Source organism: Dioscorea cayenensis, chromosome 11 (assembly GCF_009730915.1).
Source record: "Dioscorea cayenensis subsp. rotundata cultivar TDr96_F1 chromosome 11, TDr96_F1_v2_PseudoChromosome.rev07_lg8_w22 25.fasta, whole genome shotgun sequence".
Lineage (NCBI taxonomy): Eukaryota > Viridiplantae > Streptophyta > Magnoliopsida > Dioscoreales > Dioscoreaceae > Dioscorea > Dioscorea cayenensis.
In genome coordinates, this window is record NC_052481.1 from 8,723,997 (window position 1) to 8,747,959 (window position 23,963).

Consider the following 23,963-nt stretch of genomic DNA (forward strand, 5'->3'; position numbering starts at 1 on the left):
CAATTACCATGGCTCTCACTTGGTTGGGATACAAGAACGAAAGGTTTATACACATATGGTAATCATAATCGAAAAGGTTCCTAATGATCTACTCATTCGTGTTCAATTGGGCTACGACGTGGGGCCACGGGGCTGTTCAGGTGTTACCCACATCCTTTGGTATCCTTCCATTACCAATCAAAATGAACCTAGGGAGTCACACTTAAAGGGATAAAGAATCAGTCTCATTTTGAGTACAGGGGTAAAATTATCAATTTACAATTTTACTTCATGGGATGAATGAAATTGTAAATTGATCAAGGGTTTTTGTCTTAAGTTTAAATTTTGATTTAAATTCGATGGAGTCGAATACATAATCAAATTTATGAGGACTCAAAGATAAAGGTGGTTTTAGTTAGATTAGGACTCATATTTCTAATAGAACTTCTATGGTAATGTTCATCATATTATGAAGGTTCATATTTTAAATAGGACATCATAATTGAATGATGTTTATCTTGTTATGAAGGTTCATATTTCGAATAGAACTCATAATTGAATAATGTTTATCATGTTTTACGAAGTTTCTATAAATATTACTCCTCTCAGACTATAGAATTAACTCAATTAATTCTCTAGTGAGAAAATCCCCCAGCTCTCTCATCCTCTCTAACCCTAGCCGCTATTTAGAGAAGTAGAGGAGATTGTCTCTTAATTCCGCTGTGTGATCTAGAGGCGTGGAACATTCGTTCGGCGCTAGGAGATCTACGACAATCCGAGATATAAATTTGGTGCATCAAAGGAAAGAAAATCATTAAAAGGTAATTTTCTATGCCTTTTAATAAAATTACGGTGCTCATTGAAACAATTAGAATATATATCGCAAATATATTATTGCTACCGCATGCCCTTTTAATGTTATTTGATTTTTGCGATATTACCTTACAATTGACACACTGACAATGCCCCTTGCGTGTGACCCGCAAGTGCATGGGTTTGTCGAAGTAATAAATCCTAAGTCAGTGGGTATCGTATCCACTGGATGTAAGGAATAAAAATACCAAGAATGCTATCTAACTAAGCGAAGGCAGAATAATGATTTTGTTGATAAAATGTAATGAAAGCAAGAATAAAAGAAACAAGAAAATGAGAGCACAAATAGATGAGAGGTAAGGCAATTGATAGAAGGGGGGTACTCGGATATTGTTCCACCTATAAAAATTGGTTCAAGTGCAAAATCAACTATTATATCTCCTAATTGACACTTAATGAGTCATGGAAATCCTTAAAAAAAGGGTCCCAAACCCAAGGTCAACCGTGACTAACTCTACACTATGTCTCGGCGGAGAAATCGATAAATCTCAACACCTCACACTGTGTAGACTTGCAAGACACTCTATGGATTGCAAGTGATAAACCTTATTCTAATGTATAGATCTAACCCTTTGGTCTAGGCGAAATACCCCTAGAGGATATTGAGCCCTAGGTGCTAAAGTCATTTCAATACTTCACTCCGTTTCCTGTGCAACTAAGCCCCGGCGGAGGTCATCCCTTAGCCCATTCACTCTACCATGACCGAAAAGAACTTTTTTAACATGGAGGTAGGATAAATCACATCAGATGGGAAAGGGGACGCTCTGCTACCTCTTGACTCACCCTCTTGACGCTCTCCAACCTTGCCTTGCCTAACCCTCATGGTGTGTCACTCATCCACAAAGGTTACCAAGATGGACTCTCAACCCTAGTGTCACTCTAAGGGAGAAATCATTCAACAAGCATTCAAGATTAGAGCTCAATTAAAAACATCAATTAAGGAAAGGATAATAAAAGGCCAATGAAATGAAAAGCATCTTAGGATTTACAAAATCCAAGTACCCACAAGAAACTACATCAATTTCATGGAGTCCAACCACTTTCTTCCTTTCCCGCATGCTCCACTAGTAGCTGTTTATGGCTATTTCCTCTACCAATTGTCGTGCTTCATCATGGGTCTTGTTCCCCATTGTACCTCCTGCAGCAGCATCTAGAAGTTGTCTTGTACTTGGATTCAACCCGTTGCAAAAAGTTTGAATGATCATCTTGTTGGGGAAACTGTGTTGTGGACACTTCTGTAAGAGGTCCTTGAATCGCTCCCATGTCTAAAATAATGATTCAAGCTCCATCTATATGAATGAGGATATTTCATTGTGATGCCTTGCTAACTTTCTCGGTGGAAAGTATCTCGTAAGAAAGGCTTTGACTATTTCATTCCAAGTCATGATGGAAGCCTTTGGTAATGAATGAAGCCACTGCTTGGCTTTTCCTTTGAGAGAGAATGGGAAAAACCTCAATCTAATAGCATCATTTGACACTCCATTAATCTTCAACATATCACAAACTTCCAAGAAGATCACAATATGATTGTTCGGATCCTCATCGGTGATAAGTGTCTAATTATAGGTTTTTGCTTATATGTATTTTACACACTTTGCATGCATATTATTGAGGATTGATACCTGTTTTGTACTTAATCGTATACTATTTTCTTTGTCAGGTACGGGGAAGCTATGCAGAACACAAGGATATCATTTGCGTAAAAAAAGAAGAATACAGTCCCGAATTTACTATAGCAGAGTTGATGCAACGATGTCATTGTAGCAAACACTGTAGCACTGGATTTGTTTGAAGCAGCCTATCCAGAACTTCATGCAGCCCCTATACAGCCCATTTGGAGTCTGTATGCAGGTTGTATATCCCCCGTATAAAGCAAAAATCTAGGTTTTGAGTGGCATACAGCCCCCATACAACCCCCATATGGCCTGTATGATGTGAAAGGTATAAATCCAAATTTCTAGGGAAGAATGAGGGACTTTTTGGATGGATTTGGAGAGGGCTTCTGGGAGACTTCTTGTGAGACCTTAAGCGACCTTGGGAAGAAGAAGAAGGGCCATGAAACAATGAGATCATCCATGGGAAAGGTCAAGGGTTCTCAAGGAAAGAAGACATCATCATTCAAAGGGGAAATCGACAACTATTTGAAGGAAGGAGACCCACTTCTAGAGGAAGCGTCATTCGGCATTCTTATGGCGGGGAAAGTGTCATTCGGCACATTTTCTACCTCTTCCTTCACCATTTCTTCTAGGGAGTATCATTTATGAGTTTGATTTGTGTTTTAGTTGACTTTGTTGCTTGTTGTGGTATCATAACACACTAGACTCCCAAGGCAACCGGATGTCAGTGAACCTTGGTGGGTTTTATCATGTATTTTGGATGATTGTTTGTTAATTCCATGCTTGGGTTATTTTGAGATTTAATCCATTATTTTCATGCTAAGAGCTACACTAAGAAGAAATTTGTGGTTCTTTTATGAGTTGTACATGTAGATGTGACCTACTCGCATGTATTAGATAGTGAATGGATTAGAAGCGGATACTTATATCAACACACTAAGAAATTGGGTGTTGGTAGCCCTTCGTGTTTTATGGGTAAATTTAGGATGAGTTTGACCCTATTTTGAGATTTTCTTGTTCTTAATGCAATTGTAGGAATGTGGATTTGGATGAAATTCCTTTCAATATTTGTATGGCATTAGGGTTCAACACGCCAAGAAGTTGGGGTTGTTCTAATCTAGAAATCTCTCGGTCCAAATTACCCTTACATCTTTTGTTCATCATCCATGTATCATGATAACTCCTTAGGGGATCCGCATCCATAGGCCTTTGCATTTCATTGTTATTCTTGCTTGCTCATTGCTTGTTCTGTCTAATTTGTTCTTAAACATATATTTAGCTTGAATTGCATCTTGTAGAGTAAATCCCTTCACTTAAGATGTTGGTAAGATAATAAGCAGAGAAGGAGTAATAGGAGATCCTTAACCCCATGGAATACCATCGTCATGTCTTTACATGAGGTATTACTTAGCGATCCCGTACACTTGTGGGGAAGCAATCAATCGGTCAAACCATTGAACTACCTTGACTGTTGAATCATTTGGATGAATGCCGATTTCAGCTCAAAGTTTGGAGCTATAATCGGGGGCCGCAGAATACTCAATTGTGTGCCAAAACTAATGGTCTGCCATAGTCAGAAAGTGTTCTCTGTTGCTCATTCTGTTCTGCCATATTATCTGAGCCCTAACCTTCTACTTCAGCTCAGATTGATGGTTCTTATACAGGTTCCTTTCCTCTTCTTCTAAGTGTATGCTCAAGCTTAGGATCTCCTTCAACCATTTGTGACGGGTTCCCTCGGGTCATAACATGGAACTGCAACAAAAAAAAAAATCAGAACGATGATAGAATAAGAAAATATGAAATAGAATAAATGATGAATGGCTAAAATAGCAAAGTTCAAAGTATCTTTAAATGCCAACTCCTTGACAACGGCGCCAAAAACTTGACAACACCCCTTGCAAGTGACCCACAAGTAAACGGATTTATCAAAGTAATAAATCCCAGATGAGTGGGTATCGTATCCACAGGGAGTAAAGAATAAAAATACCAAGATTGCTATTTAACTAAGCGCAGACGGAATAATGATTTTTTTAATAAAATTTAATGAAAGCATAAATAAAAGAAACAAGAAAGAGAGAAGCACAAATAGATGAGAGGTAAGGCAATAAATAGAAGTGGGGTACTCAGATATTGTTCAACCTAAGGCAATTGTTTCAAGTGCAAAATCAACTATTATATCTCCTAATTGACGCTTAATGAGTCGTGAAAATCCTTAAACACATGGTCCCAAACCTAAGGTCAACTGTGACTAACTCTACACTATGTCTCGGTAGAGAAATCAATCAATCTCAACACCTCACACTATGTAGATTTCCAAGATACTCTAGGGATTCCAAGTGATAAACCCTATTCCAATATATAGATCTAACCCTTTGGTCCAGGCGAATGACCCCTAATCGCAATTGAGCCCTAGGTGCTAAAGTCACTTCAATGCTTCACTCCATTACCTGTGCAACTAAAACCCAGCGGAGGTCATCCCTTAACCCATTCACTCTATTATGACTGCAAAGAACTCTTGGAACGTGGAGACAGGATAAATCACATTGGAGGGGAAAAGGGATGCTCCACTACCTCCCGACTCATCCTCTTGACCCTCTCCAACCTTGCTTTGTCTAGCCCTCATGGTGTGTCACTCATCCACAAAGGTTACCAAGATGGTCTCTCAACCCTAGTGTCACTCTAAGGGAGAAATCTTTTAACAAGAATTCAAGATTAAAACTCAATTAGAAACATCAATTAAGGAAAGGATAATAAAAGGTCAATGAAACAAAAAGCATCCTAGGGTTTACAAAATCAAAGTATCCACTAGATGTTTTAGCTCTGCATGGAGTACGATACAATCAATAATGAAATCAAAAGTAAAAACATGAAATCCATAGTAAAACCACATGGTATTCATGTCGATGGTCTTATGGGGTGGCCTCGTCCTCTCCAAAGGTCCCCTTGTCAAGCCTAGGGCACACCTCGCTGGATCGGTGCCGATGAAAGCTCCCCTAATAACTATCTTCCAAGAGAAACACGGTGTCGAAGTTATAGAATAACTAAAAAAGCCTTGCCATAGCCTCTCTAAACCCTAGCCATCGGCCTCTGAAAAGTTGAAGAAAAGATAGGAAAAATGATGAAAAGGATACCAAAAAATCGGGTTAAATCGCGGCTTAAATACGGCTAGAATCGGGCTTCCACATGTCCCTATGGATTCTTCACATGGGCCTTTGGAATTTCCACATAGGCATGGGAAATTTCCATATGCCCGTGTGGATTCTTTTGAAACCTGATTTTCGGCCGACTGTGAACAATAACTGCTACAGTGTATTGATACAATGATTTGCTGCAGTACCTGCTACAGTACTCTGCGAAAACACTCCCAATTTCACACTTTTCACTGAGCCAACATAAATGGGCACATGTTTACGCAAATGTGACTACCTTCGTGCCCCACTTGTGTCTTCGTGTTTGTTCCTTCCAAGATTCCACTCAATAGTGCGTTCATGATCTACTTTTGGCTTCTATTCTTAATACTTACCTTCACAATGCTACATGCGCAAAAGAATACAAATACATATGTATTAGAACTTAAAAATGATAAAAGTAATGCTCATCGTAAGGAAAGAATACTTCACATTCTTAACACACAGGCACTTATCAAACTCCCCCTGAGAAGTGCTTATGCGATATGAATGCGAAGTGTTCATTCCTTATGTTGAGCATTACTTTTCTTAGGTTTTTACACTAATATGTGTATTTTTATGTTACTTTTATGCAGGTAGGGTTGTGAGGCTGAGTATGAAGGAAATAGGCCAATCTGGATTATAATGCACCTATTTTGGAGGTAATCTTGCTAAGGGTCAAACGCGAAGACATAGGTCAATTGTGAGATGCTAGAGTGTGTGCCAACCTCCTCGCATTCGAGTGAGCACATCCATTTGGAGGGGCACAAAGGCAGTCACACTCGAGCATTCCGACTTATGCAAATAAGAAGAAGAGCTCCACCAACATGTATATCAATGAAGCAAGTGATTCACGATGTAAACGTGTGCCCATTTGCATTACCCCGATGAAAATATGGAATTAGGAAGTTATTCCGGTTAAAGACTGTAGCAACATTGTTGCATATACTGTAGCAGCACTGTTCACAGCCGGCCGAGAAATCCGAGAAACAGAGAATTCACACGGGCGTGCGGAAATTATCCATGCCCATATGGACATTCCGCACGGGCGCGTGTACCATCCACGCCCGTGGAGTCGCCCGATTCCATCCCTATTTAAAGCCGATTCAGCCCCGATTTTGGTATTCTTTTCTCCATCTATTCCCCAACTTGAGAGAGGACTTCGGCTAGGGTTTTGAGTGGTATTGGCTAGGGTTTTGGAGAGGTTCTATGGCTCCGACATCGCGCGTCATTTGGAAGAAGGTTATTGGGAGAGCTTTCATCGGCATCGATCCGGCGAGGTGTATCCTAGGCCGGATAAAGGATCCCTTACGACGAGTAGAGGACTCTCCACAAGATTATCGGCATGACCATCGAGGGGGTTTCTTTATGGATTCATTGCTTTTACATTCAATTTCTTTGATTGTACTTAGCTCCATGGAGAGCTAAACCCCTAGTGGGGTACTTGGGTGATTGTGAACCCCAGGATGTATTCATTTCATTGAACTTCTTTATTATGCTTTCAATAAATTGATGTTTATTGTGAGTTCCAACCTTGAATGCTTGATTGTATGAACATTTCCCCTAGAGTGACACTAGGGTTGAGAGTTCTTGTTGGTAACCTTGTGAGTGAGTGACACACCACGAGCGTTAGACAAAGCTAGGTTGGAGAGGGTTGAGAGGGTGAGTCGAGAGGTACAGGAGCGTCCCCTTTCCCCTCCGACGTGATAGATTCTAACTCCGTTCCTCGAGTTCTTTGCGGCCATAATAGAGTGAATGGTCTAAGGGATGAATCTCCACTGGGGCTTAGTTGCGCGTGCAACAGAGTGAAGCGTTGAGGGGATCTTAGTATCTAGGTCTTAATTGTGGTTAGGGACCTTCCGCCTCGACCAAAGGGTTAGGTCTATGATTAGGAAGAGATTTATCACCTGGAATCCCTAGAGCTCATTGGAAATTTATTCGAGTGTGAGGTTGAGAGGTTATTTAATCTCTCCTCAGGGACATGAATAAAGTTAGGCATAGTTGACCTTAGATTTGGGACTATGTATGTAAGGATTTCCACGACTCACCATTGCATTGATTAGGAAGCATAATAGAGAGTTCTTGCAGTTGAAGCGATTATCCTAGGTGAAGCATCATACGAGTACCCCATCTTTATCGATTGCCTTACCTCCTCCTTACTTTTGCTCTCTTACTTGTTTTTTTTTAATTGTTGAGAATTGAATCATTGTCACACTTATCATTGTTGATATTCCACATAGCTAAAATCAAATTAAGTGTCTTTACTCCCTACTCCCTGTGGATTCGATACCCGCTCACTCGGGATTATTACTTCGACAAACCAGTGCACTTGCGGGATATATGCACAACGGGATCTTGTCATCCCCACACTTAAGCTTTTGCTTATCCTCAAGCAAAAGTAAATATTGAAGCATAGAAGAAGGAAACATTGAAAGTGCTTAGCCTTAGGTTCATCAAAGCATGTAAGGAGAGCATTCTACAAGTTAGGGAAGTTTTAACACTAAATACGAAAAATTAATCCTCTAGCTAAAAACTCGAATAAAAAAGGACAACAAACCAGAGATCGTCTAAAATGACAACAAACCAGAGATCGTTTGTGTGTGAACTCACTCAAGTAAACCCAGTGTATACTCCTCAATATTCCAAGTATAAGGGACTTATTTAACTACAAAACATAAGAAAACAAAAAGATGGTAATAGCTTCACACATCCTCTAAGATAGCCCTTTCCGAAGCAGCCGCTTTAGGTGGCTTTCACACTTTCGAGGTGGTTGCTCTTTCTACCGGGGTGGTAGCTTTCACTCATCACATGAGGTAGCTCTTTCTCTCATTAGGGCATAACTAGTATCTGACTTATGAGAGTAGTTTCATACTTCATAGGTTGCAGCTCTTTCCACCCCTAATGCACAACTAAACAATCTATTTTTTTTCTTTCTTTTCGTTTTCCGTTTTTTAATTTTTTTTTAATTTTTTTAAGCAAAATGGAACAAGAAACAAAAATAATTAGTCCCTTAAACATCTAACTTGAGTTTCCACAGGAGTTTCATGAGTGACTGGTGCACATATATTCATCGGGCAAAAATTCCTAGAAATTCAAGTAAAAACTAGAGCATGAGAACATTCAATGTTAAAATTTTTTCTAAACTCAAGAATACAAGAATTGCAACTAAGGTGAACCGCCATTGGCTACGTGAGCATGTATGTCAATCAAAACTTCTGTAAAAGACATGTGCAAAGTGAACTCACCCCAACACTTACGATGTACATTGCCCTCAATGTACACATGCAAGCACAATAGAAAAGTATAGCAGCCAAATAAATATGTGGGAGTGGGCAATTGAAATAATACTCCCGTGACTCCTAATATTTTGTTTGATGGAGCTAAATCTTTGGGAGTAAATTTCTAGTGGGTTCTGAAGTATCTACAGCCCACATTACCTGTGTCCATGACTAGTTTTCAATTCACATACTAACAAGACTATCTGCACCCATACACAAGGGGGTTCAGTGAAACTCAATAAAAACAAAAACAGCTTGAGTATATAGAAGATAAGGCAATAAAATACAGCTCAAGAAAAAAAATAAAAGATAAACTCAGAAGGAAGATCCTTTCTGAGTATACAAGTCGAAAATAAAATGTAGAAAAAAAGATGAAAAATATAAACACAAAGTAAAGCAAAGATGCATCAAGCGTCAGTGTCCTCGGAGGTCGGCTCTGCTGCTACTATTGGTGGAAATAGATCAAATGGTGACGGTGGATCTGGTGATGCAGATGCTGATGCTGGAGGAGCCAGAGGGGTCCTCATTCTCATAATGAAAGGTGAAGACGCGTCGCGCTCGAGTAACTGTTGTAAGGTGTCGAAACACGCCATCACCTCTATGTGCTGCGCAACTTGCGTCTCACGAACCTCAGTGATCACTGTCTATAGTACCCCTAACATACACTCAAGCCTCTCAAATCGATCATGGGCTCGATATGGTGAAAACACGTGCATTGGAGGTGGCTACTGTGCCGAAGAAGGTGCCTCGGTTTCCATCGGTGCAAGCTGAGGCTCGAGGCCAGGTTGAGAACCCTCGGCATCATCACCCTCACTCTCGGCTATCTCTAGGGTGAGTGTAATCAAAGCATATACACCTAGTTGAACCCTGCGAACCATCCACATCAACCTCATCATCTCTATAGCCAAGGGGACATGTATACTCACCTTCTCGTCTCCTCAAACCGCGTCCAAGAAACCCATACCCATAACTAGTCTCATGATGTAGGGACCTAAGGATATCACTCCTAATCTGACATACTGCCCTTGATGACATATGTACTTTGCCAGGATGTGTCCCTGGTGTATCAGTGTGCTCTGTACCATCGAATAGAGATATAGCAGCTTCTATCTACTGAGCACACCGGCACTGTCACCACGACCGTTAACTGACCTGCTCAGAACGGTGTGTATGTACTTATAACTCGGCCGGGAGACACATGTGGCCTTAGACACCCTGGGCTCATACTGCCCCTATCCACATAATGCCCTGTATGCGCGCTGCCTTATCAATGCCCCGGGGTAATCCATATGCAACTGCTTGTAGTCATCTGTATCTATGAATACCGCATCATAAAGTCCCAGTCTAATCGAGAACTGGGTGACTGACATGCTGTGATGTTGTTTGAGTGCTCTAAACTGTATAATATCTACGCTGTCAAAGCTAGAATAAGAGCGGTCGAACATGAATGATGAAAACACCTCGAGCGTTAACATACGAATTGTAGGATCCCGTATGGCTAGCAACCGACTCCATGCGCCTACCGTAAGCATATCCTCTATCTCCTCTACCATGTCACTTGTCCCCTGAACCTCTCTCACTACATCCATGCCGGGAAAACGTGTTTGTCCAAACCTTAGCTTTACTAATCTTTGAAATCGAGCCTGATACATGGGAATCACGAATTCTATCTAATCGGGTTAATGTGACGACTCACGTAGATGTTTCTCAACTTGCCTCGTCGACAGAGGTGCCATATTTGTCAAAATTACAGTACAATCGATCAAAGAAGTTCACAGAATAATACAACAAAAATCTACACGGTCGTGTGGAAATTCTACACGCCCGTGTGGATCCACAGGCCGTGAAAACCGCACTGCCACATGCTAAAAACTCACAAATACATAATTAAATCTCTTCTAATTTCTTCTTAAGCATGATTACCCCTTTTAATCATAAAAAAAGCAACATTCACTAGTTTCATTGATTAAAATCAAGAATTGAAAAAGAAAAGAAAAAAAGAGGGTTTACCGATAAGTTAGAGATGTAGAACTTGGAATTGGCCGGAAAAACAAGTAAAAATCCTTCTAAAATGATGGTGCAATGTCGGGAGAGAGTAAGGGTGCACTCTCTGATTGATTAGGAGTGTGAGAATAAAAAAACATGATGAGACTTTAAAGGAAACTTGCGCCTCTTGACGTTCTATACATCCACACGGGCATGTGGAAATTACAGACGTCCATGTGGCACCACAGGAGAGCATCCACAAGGGAAGACACACACCCCTGTGCGCTCTCAGGATAACACTCCTTTGCTCTAAATGCATCCACACAGGCGTGCAGAAAATTCCCACGCCCGTGCGCCCAACCCACAGGAGCAGACATATGCCCCTGTGGCTTCTCTGTCCAACTGAGAATATTCTCAAAGTGTTTCGAATGCCCGTGTGGAAATTCCACACGATCGTGTATCCTTACTGGGCAATTCACAGGGGCAGATGAATGCCCCTCTGTCTTCTCGAGATGGAGTAGAAATCCTCTATGGAGAACCACACGGGCGTGCTGAAATTTCCCACGCCCGTGCATTTGTTGACAGAATCATCCATAGGGGCGAGTCCACGTTCCTGTGTCTTCTTGGGACAAAAATCTCTAAGTCTCTGCAGTGAAACACATACCCGTGCAGAAATTCCTCACTGGCGTGGACCATCACAAGGTCGCTCACAGGGGTGAGTTAATGCCCCTCTGCCATCTCTGGATGAGCTCTGAACAAAAACGCATGCTCGTGCGAAAATTCCACACGGGCGTGTGTTTTCTCTAGATACTTAGAAAACTTTGCAGGCTCTATAGAAAATTCTTGAACACAAATATACACTGAGAGCCTGCCTAACAATGCAATTTTAACTAGAGAAAACACGAAAAACATGCTCAAACGACGAAGATTCTTCGCCACGCATGATCAGGCACATGATAACACCACAATTACCACAATGGCCACGAGAAAATCACAGCAAAAGAATCTAAAAATCAAAATACCAACACTTAAAGCCTTATTCATGCAAACACTAAACTAAAAACTAGGAAAACATAAAGACTTGCGTTACCTCCCAAGAAGCACTTGTTTAACATCACTTAGCTTGACGTACCTTATTTACCTGACTGGGGCTCATAGATGAAGGTTTCCCTCTTACCCATGACTTGGAAGCATGATGAACATAGTCTTTTAAAGGTAAAGGGAGAGTTGTCGAGCTTGGTACCACTTAACAAGGGTTTGTCAACCTTGTTCTATTCTTGCGCATTCCAAACAGCCTTGGGGCATTTTTTGTGGCGTCTCCTTGCCCGCATTATCTTTTGGAGCACCTTCTTCATGATTCTTGGAGTTGATGGTATTTTCTCGTCCAGACCTAGCATCATTACTTCTTCATTATGTACCTCTTGGTCTAGCAACACCTCGTACGAGTCTGGATTCAACATTTTCGTGCACATATTCATCAATTATCTCATCAGTTGTGTTAAGAAAATACAGAGTATCATCAAAGTCAAGAGAATGTCGCATGGCTTTCGCGAGGCTGTATGTGAGCTTATCATCTCCAATCCTCAGTGTCAAATCCCCGCCATCCATGTCGATTAATGCCTTGGAAGTGTGCAAGAATGGCCACTCAAGTATCAAAGGAACATCTACATCCTCATCGACGTCCACCACTACTGAGTCTATAGGAAATATGTACTTTTCCACCTTGACAAGTATGTCTTCAATGATGCCCCTCGGTTGTCTCACTATTTGGTCTGCTAATTGCAATGTCATCCGAGTGGACCTGGGCTCTCCCATGCCTAGCTTCTTGAAAAAGGTATATGGCATGACGTTGATACGAGACCAAGAGTCTGCCAATGCCATTTCTTCAACCATATTACCACTGTTGTATAGGATGATGAACCTTCCAGGGTCTTTCTTCTTGTTCGGCATATTCTTTTGCAACACCGCCGAACAAGAGGCATCTAAGATCACCGTTGCACTCTCCTCTAACTTCCTCTTGTTGGTCAATAAATCTTTAAAGAACTTAGCATACCGAGTCATTTGAGATAATGACTCCACAAAAGGAATGGTGATGTGTAATTGCTTAAATAGATCCAAGAACTTCTTGTATTGCTCATCAGTTTGGTCGTTCTTCAATCTTGATTGTTAGGGAATTCTCAGCTTGTAAGGTGGGGGTGCCATCTCCTTCTCCTTGTTTTCTCTCTCCTCAACCTCCACAACCTCGGGCACTTCAACATTGGTCTTCTCACTATGAGGTCTACCCTCAACCTCATGACCACTTCTCAAAGTGATTGTCTTCACATGTTGTCTCGGATTAGTCTCAGTATTACTCAGTAGGCTTCCCTGTGGTATCTCTGATGGAGACTTCACTATTTTCCCCACTTGATTCTCTAAATTATGCAATTAAGAGGTGTGATTGCGAAGTGCATCTTCGACCCACTAAAACCAATTATCCGATGTCTTCACAAATCTGGTTAAAGATTTCTCTAAATCATTCATCCGGGTCTCCAAACCGGAAACATGATTCTCCAAGTTTGGGGCTTGTTGTTGTTGTTGAAAACCCAGTGGTGCTATGGCCTTTTGCTGTACTTGGTGGTTACTCCACGAAAAGTTTGGTTGTGTTTTCCAACGCGGATTGTAGATGTTGCTACATGGATTACCTTGGTTCCTGATGGCATTACCCACAAAATCGACTTGCTAAACCAAAAATCGATCACTAATAGAAATAGGATAATCGGTTGGAGTATGTCCTCCCCCACAATTTGTGCAAGTAGTTATGGCTGCCAATCTATTAGAGGTTAGAAAGTCTATCTTCTTGCTCAATGATTCCACTTAGGTTGCCAAAGAAGTGACTGCATCAATTTCGTGGAGTCCGGCCACTTTCTTCCTTTCTCGCGCGTTCCATTGGTAGTTGTTTATGGCCATTTCCTCTACCAATTGCTGGGCTTCATCAAGGGTCTTGTTCCCAATTGTATCCCCTGTGGCAGCATCTAGAAGCTGTCTTGTACTTGGATTTAACCCGTTGAAAAAAGTTTGATTGATCATCCAATTGGGGAAACCATATTGCGGACACTTCTTTAAGAGGTCCTTGAATCGCTCCCATGTCTGAAACAATGATTTGAGCTCCATATGTATGAATGAGGATATCTCATTATGAAGCCTTGCTAACTTTCCTGGGGGAAAGTATCTCGCAAGAAAGGCTTCGACTATTTCATTCCAAGTCGTGATGGAAGCCTTTGGCAATGAATGAAGCCATTGCTTGGCTTTTCCTTTGAGAGAGAATGGGAAAGCCCTCAATTTGATAGCATCATCCACCACTCCATTAATCTTCAACATATCACAAACTTCCATGAATTGCTCAATATAATTGTTCAGATCCTCATCTGCCAAACTATTGAACTGCGCTGACTATTGAATCATTTGGATGAATGTCGGTTTCAGCTCAAAGCTCAGAGCTGTAATCGAGGGTTGCACAATACTCGATTGTATGCCCAAAACTAAAGGTCTCCCATAGTTGTAAACTGTTCTCTATTGCTTATTCTGTTCTGCCATATTATCCGACACTTGACCTTCTATTTTAGCTCGGATTAATGATTCTTGTACACGTTGTTTTCTTCATCTTCTAAGTGTATGTTCTATCTCAGGATCTCCTTAAACAATTTGTGAAGGGTTCCCTCAGGTCATAACCTAGAGCTACAACCAAAAAGAAAAGAAAATCAAAACGATGACAGAATAAGAAAATGTGAAATAAAATGAATGATGAATAGCTAAAATAGCAAAGTGCAAAGTATCTCTAAATGCCTACCCCACAGCAACGGTGACAAATAATTGACAGTGCCCCCTTGTGTGTGACCCGCAAGTGCATGGGTTTGTGGAAGTAATAAATCCCAGGTGAGTGGATATCGTATCCACAGGGAGTAAGGAATAAAAATACCAAGATTGCTATCTAACTAAGTGAAGATGGAATAATGATTTTGTTGATAAAATGTAATGAAAGAAAAAATAAAAGAAACAAGAAAGAAAGAAGTACAAATAGATGAGAGGTAAGACAATCGATAGACGTAGGTAAGACAATTGCTTCAAGTGCAAAGTGAACTATTATATCTCGTAATTGATGCTTAATGAGTCATGGAAATCCTTAAACACACGGACCCAAACCTAAGTTCAACCGTGACTAACTCTAAACTATGTCCCGGTAGAGAAATCAATCAATTCAACAGCTCACATTATGTAGAGTTCGAAGACATTCTAGGAATTCCAAGTGATAAACCTTATTCTAATGTATAGATCTAACCCTTTGGTCTAGGAAAAGACCCCTAATTGCAATTGAGCCCTTGGTGCTAAAGTCACTTCAACGCTTCACTCCATTACCTGTGCAACTACAACTCAACGGAGGTCATCCCTTAGTCCATTTACTCTACTATGAACAGAAAGAACTCTTGGAATGTGGAGGTAGGATAAATCATATCGGAGGGGTACTAGGACGCTCTGCTACCTCTCGACTCACTCCCTTGACCCTCTCCAACCTTGCTTTGTCTAACCCTTATAGTGTGTCACTCATCCACAAAGGTTACCAAGATGGTCTCTCAACCCTAGTGTCACTCTAAGTGCGAAATTATTCAACAAGCATTCAAGATTAAAACTCAATTAGAAACATCAATGAAGGAAATCATAATAAAAGGTCAATAAAACAAAAAAAGCATCCTAGGGTTTACAAAATCCAAATACTCACTAGTGGTTTTAGCTCTCCATGGAGCAAGATACAATCAATAATGAAATCAGAACTCAAAACATGCAATCAATAGTAAAACCCCCTAGGTATTCATGTTGATGGGCTTTTGGAGTGGCCTCGTCCTCACCAAAGGTCTCCTTGTCAAGCCTAGGTACTCATGAGTGCTTGTTTGTTAAGAATGCGAAGTGTTCTTTCCTTACGATGAGTATTACTTTTATCAGGTTTAAGTGCTAATACATGTGTATTTGTGTTCTTCCGTGCATGTAGGGTTGTGAAGCTAAGTATTAAGAAAAGAAGCCAAAAGTAGATCGTGACGCACTATTTGGTAGAATCTTGGAAGGAACAAACGCGAAGACATAAGTGGGGCTCTATGATACTTGAATCTGTGCCAACATCCATGTATTTAAGCCATTACAATGAGTTGGAGGGGCACAAAGGTAGCCACATTTGCGTATCCTGACTTGTGCGTTGATAGCAAGATCTTCACCAACAAGGCTTTTAATTGAAGAGGAGTTGTGACACGACCGAATATGCGTGTAAACTGCAAGTGCACGGGTTTGTTGAAGTAATAAAATCCCATGTGAGTGGGTATCGTATCCACAGGGAGTAGGGAGTAAAAATACTTAAATTGTTTCTTAAATAAGTGAAATATGAATAGTGATTTTATGTAACCAGATGTAATGCAAACAAAAGTAAAAGAGACAAGAGAGAGAGCACAAGTAAAGGAGAGGTAAGGCAATCGATATTGATGGGGTACTCGGATATTGATCCGCCTAAGACAATCATTTCAAGTGCAAAAACCCTCTATTATTCTTCCTAACAAATGCATTAATGAGTCGTGGAGATCCTTTAATACATGGTACCAAATCTAAGGTCAACCATGCCTAACCTTATACATGTCCCGGAGGAGAAATTGAACAATATCTCAACCTCGCACTTGTATAGAATTGAAATGAGTTCTAGGGATTCCAAGTGATAAATCCTTTTCTTATATGTAGACCTAACCCTTTGGTCCAGGCGGAAGGTCCCTAGCCACAATTAAGCCCTAGATGCTAAAATCACTTCAACGCTTCACTCCATTACACTCGTGATTTACATTGGTTTATTTCTCTAAGATTCTGCTTCGCAACCCTATATGCATGAAAGTAACATAAATACACACATATTAGTGTTAAAACCCGATAAAATTAATGCTTATCATCAGGAAATAATACTTCGCATTCTTATCACACAAGCACTTATCAAACTCCCAAACACTTAAGATTTTTCTTGTCTTTAAGTAAAAATTAAAACATTGTATGCATAGATGAAGGAAATATTTGAAGTGCTTAGCCTTAGGTTCACCAAAGAATACAAAGAGAGCATTCTACAAGTAAGGGAAATTTCAACACTAAATACGATAAATCAATGCTCTAGCTGAAAACTTGAATATAAAAGGACAACAAACCTGAAATCGTTTAAATTTGTGAACTCACTCAAGTCAACCCAAATTATACTCCTCAAAGTTCTACGTAAAAGGGACTTATTTATCTATAAGAAATAACAAAAATTCAAACAAAAAAAAGGGTAGTAGCTTCACAATCCTCTAAGGTAGCCTTTTCCAAAGCGGCTGCTGAGGTGGCTTTCACACTTTCAAGGTGGTAGCTTTTTCTACCGGGGTGGTAGCTTTAACACATCCTATGAGATAGCTCTTTCTCTCATTAGGGCATAACAAATATCCGACTTATGAGAGTAGCTTCATACATTGTAGGTGGTAGGTCTTTCCACCCAACAAGCATAACTACACAACAAAACTATTTTGTTCTTTATTTTCATTTTTCCATTTTTTCCAGCAAAATAACATAAGAAACAAAACTAAAACTAGTCCCTTTAACATCAAAATTGAGTTTCCGAAAGATTTTAAAGTGTGAGTAGTGCACAAATGGCAATCGGGCAAAAATTCCTAAACATTCAAGCAAGAACTAGAGCATGAGAACATTCAACGTTAAAAATTCTCCTATACTCAAGAATACAATTATTGCAACTAAGCTGAAGCGCCATTGGCTATGTGAGCATATATAACAATCAAGACTAATATAAAAGGTATGTGCACTATGAAACTCCCCCCTCCAGCACTTAAGTTGTACATTGTGCCCAATGTACACATGCAAGGTCACTCAAAATGTAAATCAATCAAGAATAAATATGGGAGAAGCAATCAAAACAATACTCCAATAACTCCTACTATTGCATTTGATGGGGCTAATTCATTGGGAGTGGTGTTCCAACAGGTTGTGAAGCATACATGACTAAATGGCGAAGCATCTTGGCCATGTCGATGATAAGTTCTCAATTCCCGTGATTACAAGACCATCTGCACACATACACGAGGGGGTTCAGTAAAGCTTAATAAAACAAAAACAGCTCAAGTTAATAAAAGATAGAGAAATGAATACAACTAGAGACAACAAAACGAAAAATAAACTCATAAGGAAAGTCCTTTATGAGTATACAAGTCCAAAATAAAATGTAAAAGTATAGAAATGAAACACAAAATCAAGTGTCGGTGTCATCAGGTCTCTGCTCCACTTCTGATGCTGGCGCTAGATCAAAGGGAGCCGATGGAGGTGATGATGGTGATGCTAGAGGTGCCTGAGAAGGGCGGGGTCGCATCTCAAATGGTAATCTTGTGTCTCGCTCCAGCAACTGTTGTATGACGTCAAACCGTGCCATGAACTCTATGTGGTTTGCAATCTGTATAGCAGGAATCATAGCCACATCTTGCTGCAATATCCCTACAGCACTCTCGAGCCTCTCAAAATAATCATGGGCTCGAGTCAGAGAGAAAACATGCACTAATGGGGGCTCATGCACTGAGAGGGTCGCCTCTGTCTACTCTCGCTCTGGCAGTGGCTCAAAAGCTGGCTGAGACCCCTCTGTTGCGGCTTCCTCGGACACAAATGGCTTTGGTGGGGGCATGTTCAACACATAAACACCATCCCGATATTTCCTTATCATACCCACGAGCCTCATTGTCTCTAACTCGAGAGGTGCTGGTATTATCGTTTTCTCAGCCCCTCTAATCGTATCTCGTAGGCCCATCCCAAGATTGAGTCTAGTAATATATGGACCTGAGAAAAGGACACCAAGCCTGGGATAATGTCCTTGATACCTCAGATATTCCGCTAAAATGTATCCCAAATGAATCGGATCATTTCACACCATAGAGTATAGATATAAAAGTTCCTCCTTGCTAAGGACTCCCGTGCTCTTGCCGCGACCGTTTACTGATCTACTCACGATGGCATGAAGATATCTATAACTAGGTCTAGAAAGATACATAGCCTTCGATACTCCTGGCTCATACTGACCCTGACCACATAGTATTCTATAGGCCATCTGGGGAGTCAAGCTTCCACAATAGTCAGTCGGTATCTCATCATACTGCTCCATCTTAATGAACTCCTCATCATATAACCCAAGTCGAACGAAAAACTGTGTGAGGCTCATATAATGATACTGTCCAAAAGCTCAGAACTGAATGGTACTGACACTCTTAAAATCATCATAAGAACGGTCAAACTCAAATGAGGCGAGCATTTCCAATGTGAGCAGGCGGATAGCAGGGTCACGAATAATCAATAGCTTGCGCCAACTACCCACCGATAGTAATTCCTCAACCTCATTGGCTATGTCGTCTGCTCGCTGCACTTCCCTAAGTGAACTCACATTTTGCAATCGTGTATGACTGAACTTAAGCTTCGCTAATCGATCAAATCGAGTTTGATGTTCGGGAAAGGTAAATTTCATGCTTTCCACTTCAAGAGTAGGCTCTCTAGGATGCTTACCAGCTATTCTCTTCGATAGCGGGGCCATACCTACATGTATTAGAGAGGAGATCAATCAGATTCATAAATTGTCTAATACTGCAGGATTCCATACGGTCGTGTGGAAATTCCACATGCCCGTGTGGATTCACGGGGCGTGAAAACCGCACGGCCACTGTGAGGAAAACCCACGAATATAACTCTCCCTCACTCTTAGAGCTCATTAAAAACATATCACAACCATTTTAGCATGAAACCGAGGCACATTTGCCAGTTTAATCGAAGAAAATTAATTAGAATCAAATAAGGGTGTCCTCAAGATAAAAAAATGGTTTACCGCTGAGATGAAACTAAAAATCTTTGAAATCGGTTGAAGGTGTGCTAGGGAGAGAGGCTTATAAGATTTATAAAGAAGGCAAGCAGCTTTATGATGCGTACACATCCACACGGGCGTGCCAAAACTACGCACGCAAACTACGCACGCCCGTATGCCTTCACACGAGAGATTCACAGGAGCGGACTAATGCCCTTGTACGCACTCGGGAAAACACATCAACCTCTCTGAATGCAACCACATGGGCATGCAGAAAATACCCACACCCGTTTGCCCGATCCATAGGGGCAACCACACACCCCTGTGGCTTCTTTGTCTAACCGAGAAGAATCGCTAAGTGTTTCGCATAGCCGTGCGAAAATTCTGAACGGGTGTGAACATTCACAGGCCCAACTCACAGGGGCAGCTGCAAGCCCCTGTGTCTTTTCAGGATTGGGGAGAGTTCATTTGCTGAGATTCACATGAGTGTGTGGATAATTCCCATGCCCGTGCATTTTTCACAGTTCACCCACAGGGGCTAGTCCACGCCCCTGTTTGCTTTAGGGATAATTTGCCAAATCTCTGCAGGAAAATAGACGCCCATGCAGAATTTACCCATGGCCATGCAAAAATCACAAGGTTGCTCACAGGGGCGAGTCCATGCCACTATGCCTTCTCTAGATGAGCTCGTAATACAACTCCATAGGCTTACGAAAATTCCACACGCCCATAAGTTTCATCTGTATGACTTAGAAAACTCTGCAAACTCTGCAAAAATTTCATAAACATGTTTACACATTCAGAGCCTGCTCTTTTATGCAAAATACATTAGCGAAAAACATTAAAAACAAGCTCAAGCAACTTAAACTTCACAAAATCCTCATGAATACACACGTTGACATCAAAATCCACAATATAATGCACAACAAAAGCATTTAAAAATCAAGACACCAACACTCAACGAGTTATTCATGAGAAAACTAAACTAACAACTAAGAAAAATAGTAAACACTTGGGTTGCCTCCCAAGAAATGATAAGTGCTTGTGCGATATGAATGCGAAGCGTTCATTCCTTATGTTGAGCATTACGTTTCTTGGATTTTTACACTAATATGTGTGTTTTTATGTTACTTTCATGCAGGTAGGGTTGTGGGGCCAAGTATGAAGGAAAGAAGCCAATGTGGATTACAATGCACCGATTTTGTAGGAAATCTTGCTAAGGTTCTAACACGAAGACATAGGTCGATGTGAGATGCTAGAGTGTGTGCCAACCTCCTCGTATTCGAGTTTGGCACATCCATTTGGAGGGGAGCAAAGGCAGTCACACTCGAGCATTCCGACTTATGCACATAGAACAAGAGCTCCACCAACGTGCCTATCATTGAAGAAGCAAGTGATCCACGATGTGAACGTGTGCCCGTTTGCATTACTCCGATGAAAGTATGGATTCGAGAAGATATTCAGGTCGGAACTGTAGACCAACACTGCAACAACACGGTAGCAAGTACTGTAGCAATACTGTTCACAGCCGCCCGAGAACACAGGAGTTCAGAGGATGCACACGGCGTGTGGAAATTATCCACACCCGTGTGGAAATTCAGCACGGGCGCGTGAAGCATCCACGCCCGTGTAGCGGCCCGATTCCAGCCCTATTTAAAGCCGAATCAGCCCCGATTTTAGTATTCTTTTCTCCATCTTTTCCCCAACTTGAGAAAGGGCTTCGGCTAGGGTTTTGAGGGGTATTGACCAAGATTTTGTAGAAGTTCTACGGCTCCGACATCGTCATTCCTGAGGAAGAAGGTTGGTAGGGGAGCTTCCGTCGAGGCGTATGCTATACCTGACGAGGGAATCCTTGGACGACGAGTAGATGACTTTCCACAAGACCATCGACACGACTATAGAGGGGGTTTCTTTATGGAGTCATTGCTTTTACATTCTATTTCTTTGATTGTACTTAGCTCCATGGAGAGCTAAACCCCTAGTGTGTACTTGGTTATTTGTGAACCCTAGGATGTATTTGTTTCTTTGAATCTCTTTATTATGCTTTCAATAAATTGATGTTTATTGTGAGTTCCAACCTTGAATGCTTGATTGTATGAACATTTCCACTAGAGTGACACTAGGGTTGAGAGTTCTTGTTGGTAACCTTGTGAGTGAGTGACACACCACGAGCGTTAGACAAAGCTAGGTTGGAGAGGGTTGAGAGGGTGAGTCGAGAGGTACAGGAGCGTCCCCTTCCCATCCAACATGATAGGTTCTACCTCCATTCCTCGAGTTCTTTGCGGTCATAATAGAGTGAATGGTCTAATTGATGAACTTCCGCTGGGGCTTAGTTGCGCTTATAACGGAGTGAAGCGTTTTGGTGATCTTAGTATCTAAGGCTCAATTGTGGTTAGGGACCTTCAACTTGGACCAAAGGGTTAGGTCTATAATTAGGAAGAGATTTATCACTTGGAATCCCTAGAGCTCATTGTAACTCTATGCGAGTGTGAGGTGTTGAGATTGTTCGATTTCTCCGCCCGGACATGTATAGAGTTAGGCATAGTTGACCTTAGATTTGGGACTATGTAATTAAGGATTTCCACGACTCACCATTGTATTGATTAGGAAGCATAATGGAGGGTTCTTGCACTTGAAAAAATTATCCTAGGTGAGGCATTATCCGGGTACCCCATCTTTATCGATTGCCATATCCCCTTCTTTACTTTTGCTCTCTTACTTGTTGCTTTTATTGTTGAGAATTGAATCATTGTCACACTCATCATCATTGATCTTTCACATAGCTAAGAATTGAATTAAGTATTTTTATTCCCTACTCCCTGTGGATTCGATACCCGCTCACCCGGGATTATTACTTCGATAAACCCGTGCACTTGCGGGATATACGCAAGGGGACCTTGTCAAGTTTTTAGCGCCGTTGGCGGGGAATAGGCATTTAGAGATACTTTGCACTTTGTTTTCTTAGCTATTTCACCATACATTCTATTTCATATCTTCTTATTCTATCATCATTCTAATTTCTTTTTCTTTCTTTTGGGTGCTGCTCTAGGTTATGACCCGAGGGAATCCCTCAATATTGATTGAAAGTGATCCCGAGCTTGAACGTACACTTAGAAGAAAAGGGAAAGAGCCTGTTCAAGAACAGTATAATCCAGGTGATTTGGAAGCAGAAGAATCTGAAAACATGGCAGAACAGAATGAGCAATAGTAAACATTATCCGATTATGCCAGACCTTTATTGTTGCGGACACAATCGAGTATTGTGCGTCCCCCGATTACAACTCAGAACTTTGAGTTGAAGCTGGCATTAATCCACATGTTGCAGTAGTCCGCACAATTCAATGGTTTGGCCGATGATGATCTGAACAGTCACATAGAGAGCTTTCTCGAGGTGTGTGATATGCTGAAGATAAATGGGGTAACGGATGATGCCATCAAATTGAGAGCCTTCCCATTTTCCCTAAAGGGGAGAGCGAAACAGTTGCTACACTCGTTACCTAGAGCATCAATTACCACGAGGGAGGAAATGGTGGAAGCGTTTCTAACCTGTTATTTCCCTCCCAAAAAATCAGCAAAGCTTAGGAACGAGATCTCATCCTTTGTTAAGTTAGAATTGGAGTTTCTATTTGAGACATGGGAAAGGGTCAAGGAGCTCCTGAGGAAGTGCCCGCAACACGGATTCCCAGATTGGATGATTGTTAAAACCTTTTACAATGGTTTGAACCCGAGTACAAGGCAACTCTTGGATGCGACAGTAGGAGGTACCTTAGGTAGCAAGACCCCCGATGAGGCCCGTTAGTTAATTGAAGAAATAGGGTTAAACAGCTACCAATGGAATGCTAGGGAGAAGAAAAAGGTGGCCGGTCTCCATGAAATAGATGCGTTAACTTCATTGGCTGCTTAAGTGGAGAATTTGAGTAAGAAGTTAGATCTTCTAAATTCAAATAGAGCGGCGGCCGTGACTAATTGCATCGGTTGTGGTGGAGGTCATGCTCCCTCCGATTGCCCGATCTCTATTGGTGATGTTTCTTCGGTGGAGAATGTTGATTTTGTCGGTAATGGCATGAGACCTCAAGGAAACCCATATAGCAATACCTACAATCCGGGTTGGAAGAATTATCCCAATTTCTCATGGAGTAACCAAGGTCCACAAAAGGCCATAGGGCCACCGGGTTTCCAACAACAACAACAA

The 23,963-nt window shown here is 41.2% G+C and overlaps 3 non-coding genes across 3 annotated transcripts; 2 read left to right on the forward strand and 1 right to left on the reverse strand.

The window, feature by feature from the left end:
• Positions 1–2,067: 2,067 nt before the first annotated feature.
• LOC120272888 lies at positions 2,068–2,174 on the forward strand. The gene has a single exon (XR_005540421.1). It is a non-coding gene; the product is annotated as a small nucleolar RNA R71 (small nucleolar RNA).
• An 11,801-nt stretch (positions 2,175–13,975) lies between these two features.
• On the forward strand, positions 13,976–14,082 carry LOC120272900. The gene has a single exon (XR_005540433.1). It is a non-coding gene; the product is annotated as a small nucleolar RNA R71 (small nucleolar RNA).
• Positions 14,083–23,345: 9,263 nt separating this feature from the next.
• LOC120272821 lies at positions 23,346–23,452 on the reverse strand. Its single transcript, XR_005540356.1, has one exon. It is a non-coding gene; the product is annotated as a small nucleolar RNA R71 (small nucleolar RNA).
• Positions 23,453–23,963: the final 511 nt, after the last annotated feature.